This window comes from Arachis stenosperma, chromosome 3 (assembly GCF_014773155.1).
Source record: "Arachis stenosperma cultivar V10309 chromosome 3, arast.V10309.gnm1.PFL2, whole genome shotgun sequence".
Lineage (NCBI taxonomy): Eukaryota > Viridiplantae > Streptophyta > Magnoliopsida > Fabales > Fabaceae > Arachis > Arachis stenosperma.
Genome location: NC_080379.1, coordinates 99,584,271 through 99,588,842, shown reverse-complemented (window position 1 = coordinate 99,588,842; position 4,572 = coordinate 99,584,271). Strand labels below are relative to the sequence as shown.

At 34.1% G+C, this 4,572-nt stretch overlaps 1 non-coding gene across 1 annotated transcript; it reads right to left on the bottom strand.

Annotated features, from left to right (window-relative positions):
- Nucleotides 1–4,195: 4,195 nt before the first annotated feature.
- Nucleotides 4,196–4,303, bottom strand: LOC130972454 (small nucleolar RNA R71). The gene has a single exon (XR_009083621.1). It is a non-coding gene; the product is annotated as a small nucleolar RNA R71 (small nucleolar RNA).
- Between the last annotated feature and the right edge of the window lie 269 nt (nt 4,304–4,572).

Below are 4,572 nucleotides of genomic sequence, written 5' to 3'. Positions count from 1 at the left end.
TGCCTTGCTTTTGCTTGATCCCTTGCTAGCTTTTCCTTTCTTTACTTTGCTTAGAAAGCTTATTTCTTAATGAGGGCTTGGTGGCAAGTGTTGCAGCAGCCTTTTGGCTCAATTTTGCTCAACACTTCTTCACTACAGACACATGGCTCACAATTTCTTCCTAAGAACATTGATGCCCAACATCTCTTTGGATCACTAAATACTTTTTAGCTAGGTTGCTCTTGATAGTGGACTTTCGGTTGGCAATCCCAAATCAATTGATCCAAGTGGTCAAGTTTCAAAATACTCCTCAGAACCTACTTATCCAAGCATATCCTAGTACAGAAACACCACAGGCATATTGATGAGCAGATAATTTATACGCATTTTGGCATTGTTTTTACATAATTTTTAGTATGATTTAGTTAGTTTTTAGTATATTTTTATTAGTTTTTAAGCAAAATTCACATTTTTGGACTTTACTATGAGTTTGTGTGTTTTTCTGTGATTTCATGTATTTTCTGGCTGAAATTGAGGGACTTGAGCAAAAATCTGATTCAGAGGCTGACAAAGGACTGCTGATGTTGTTGGATTCTGACCTCCCTGTACTCGAAATGAAATTTTTGGAGCTACATAAGTCCAAATGGCGCGCTCTCAATTGCGTTGAAAGGTAGACATCCAGGGCTTTCCAGCAATATATAATAGTCCATACTTTACCCATGTTTAGATGACGCAAACTGGCGTTTAACGCCAGCTTTCTGCCCTATTCTAGCATTAAATGTCAGAAACAAGTTGCAAAGCAGAGTCAAACACCAGAAACAAGTTACAAACTGGCGTTCAACTCCAAGGAAGACCTCTACACGTGAAAGCTTCAATGCTCAGTCCAAGCACATACCAAGTGGGCCCGGAAATAGATTTCTGCGTCATTTACTCATTTCTGTACCCCTAGTAACTAGTCTAGTATAAATAGGACTTTTTACTATTGTATTTTCATCTTGGTATCTATCTTTGATCAGTTTATGCAATCTTAGACATTGGGGGCTGGCCTCACGGCCATGCCTGGACCTTCATCACTTATATATTTTCAACGGTGGAGTTTCTACACACCACAGATTAAGGGTTTGGAGCTCTGCTGTTCCTCGAGTATTAATGCAATTACTACTGTTTTCTATTCAATTCATGCTTATTCTTATTCTAACATATTCATTTGCACTTCAACCTGATGAATGTGATGATCCGTGATACCCATCACCATTCTTACTTATGAACACGTGGCTGACAAACACTTCTGTTCTACCTGCAAAAGCTAGAGTGTGTATCTCTTGGATTCCTGGTCCACGACGCATGGTTGCCTCTCCTGAAAATAGAGCCTTCCATTCTATGAGATCAGAGTCTTTGTGGTATTAGGTAGAATCCATTGGCATCATTCTTGAGATCCGGAAAGTCTAAACCTTGTCTGTGGTATTCCGAGTAGGATCTGGGATGGGATGACTGTGACGAGCTTCAAAGTCGCGACTGTAGGGCCTGGTGACAGACACAAAAGGATAGTAAATCCTATTCCTACACGATCGAGAACCAACAGATGATTAGCCATGCGGGAAACCGTAGAGGACCTTTTTCACTAAGAGGACGGGAAGTAGCCATTGACAACGGTGACGCCCAACATACAGCTTGCCATGGAAAGGAGTATAAAGGATTAGATGAAGGCAGTAGGAAAGCAGAGATAAAGAAGGAACAACGCATCTCCATACGCTTATCTGAAACTCCCACCAATAAATTACATAAGTATCTCTATCTTTAATTTACGTTTTATTTATATTTTAGTTATCAAAACTCCATAACCCATTTGAATCCGCCTGACTGAGATTTACAAGGTGACCATAGATTGCTTCAAGCCGACAATCTCCGTGGGATCGACTCTTACTCACGTAAGGTTTATTACTTGGACGACCCAGTGCACTTGCTGGTTAGTTGTGCGAAGTTGTGAAAAAGAAGTGAGATTACAATTGTGCGTACCAAGTTGTTGGCGCCATTGAGATCACAATTTCATGCATCAAGTTTTTGGCGCCGTTGCTGGGGATTGTTCGAGTTTGGATAACTAACGGTTCATCTTGTTGCTTAGATTAGATAATTTTCTTTTTGTTTCAACCTTTATTTTATTTTCAAAAACTTTTCAAAAATCTTTCAAAATTTTCTTCTTTTTCGTTTTCCCAAAATAATTTTGAAAAATAAAAAATATAGTAAAATCATAAAATCAAAAATATTTTTGTCTTTCTTGTTTGAGTCTAGAGTCAAGTTTTAAGTTTGATGTCAATTGCATCTTTTTAATTTTCTAAAAATTTTTGAAAAAAAAACTTATGCATGGTGTTCTTCATGATCTTCAAGTTGTTCTTGGTGAGTCTTCTTTTTTGATCTTCATATTTTCTTGTTTTGTGTCTTTTGTTGTTTTTCATATGCATTTTTGAATTATTAGAGTCTAAACATTAAAAATTTCTAAGTTTGGTGTCTTGCATGTTTTTCATTTCTTGAAAATTTTTCAAAAATAAGTCTTGATGTTCATCTTGATCTTTAAAGTGTTCTTGGTGTTCATCTTGACATTCATAGTGTTCTTGAATGCATCATTTGTTTTGATCCAAATTTTTCATGTTTCAAGTCATTTTTGTGTTTTTCTCTCTCATCATTAAAAATTCAAAAATAAAAAATATATTTTCCTTATTTTACTCATAAATTTCGAAATCTTTGGGTTCACTTAGTCAAAATTTTTTTAAATAAGTTTTTTCTTATTAGTCAAGTCAAGATTTCAATTTCAAAAATTTATCTTTTCAAAATCTTTTTCAAAAATCAAATTTTTTTTCATTTTTTTCATGTTTTTCGAAAAATTTTTAAAATTGATTTTCAAAATCTTTTTCTTATCTTTATTTCATAATTTTCGAAATTAATACTAACAATTAATGTTTTGATTCAAAAATTTCAAGTTTGTTACTTTCTTATTAAGAAAGATTCAAACTTTAAATTTTAGAATCATATCTTTTGATTTCTTGTTGGTCAAGTCATTAACTTTAATTTTCAAAATCAAATCTTTCTAAATTGCTTTTTCAAATCTTTTTCAAAATAAATTTCAATCATATATTTTAAATCATATATTTTTCAATCATATCTCTTTTTTTAAATTTTGATTTCAAAAATCTTTTCTAACTTCTTATCTTTTGAAAATTGATTTTCAAATCTTTTTCAACCAACTAATTGACTTTTTGTTTGTTTTACTAATTCTTATTTTTTTCAAAACCACCTAACTACTTTTCTCTCTCTAATTTTCGAAAATCACCTTCCTCTTTTTCAAAATTCTTTTAATTAACTAATTGTTTCAAATTTTAATTTTAATTTTATTTTTTCTCTTAATTTTTGAATTCTAACTTAATTTTAAAATAAAAACAAAAATATTTTCCTTTTCCTTTTAATTAAAATTTGAATTTTCTTCTCTTTCTCTCATCTCTTTCTATTTATTTATTCATTTACTAACACTTCTCTTCATCTTAAAATTCAAACCCTCTCTTCTCCTCTGTGTTCGAATTTTTCTCTTTTCCTCATTCATACTCTTCTTCTCTTCTATTTACATAAAGGAATCTCTATACTGTGACATAGAGGATTTCATACTTTCTTTGTTTTATTCTCTCTCATATGAGCATGAACAAGGAAAAAGGCATTCTTGTTGAAGTTGATCCTGAACATTGAAAGGACCTTGAAGAGGAAGCTAAGAGCAGCTAAAGCACAGTACTCTAAAGAGGACCTAACTGAAAGTTTTGAACAGAAAAAGGATATGGCAGTCGAACCAAATAATAATAATGCAAGGAAGATGCTTGGTGACTTCACTGCACCAAATTCCAACTTCCATGGAAGAAGCATCTCAATTCCTGCTATTGGAGCAAACAATTTTGAGCTTAAGCCTCAATTAGTTTCTCTGATGCAACAGAATTGCAAGTTTCATGGACTTCCATCAGAAGATCCTTTTCAGTTCTTAACTGAATTCTTGCAGATCTGTGATACTGTTAAGACCAATGGAGTTGATCCCGGGGTCTATAAGCTTATGCTTTTCCCTTTTGCTGTAAGAGACAGAGCTAGAGTATGGTTGGACTCTCAACCTAAAAATAGCCTGAACTCTTGGGATAAGCTGGTCACGGCTTTCTTAGCCAAGTTCTTTCCTCCTCAAAAGCTGAGCAAACTTAGAGTTGATGTTCAAACCTTTAGGCAGAAAGAAGGTGAATCCCTCTATGAAGCTTGGGAGAGATACAAGCAACTGACCAAAAAGTGTCCTTCTGACATGCTTTCAGAATAGACCATCCTGGATATATTTTATGATGGTCTGTCTGAACTGTCTAAGATGTCATTGGACCATTCTGCAGGTGGATCTATTCACCTGAAGAAAACGCCTGCAGAAGCTCAGGAACTCATTGACATGGTTGCAAATAACCAATTCAAGTACACTTCTGAAAGGAATCCTGTGAGTAATGGGATGCCTCAAAAGAAGGGAATTCTTGAAATTGATTCTCTGAATGCCATATTGGCTCAGAACAAAATGTTGACTCAGCAAGTCAA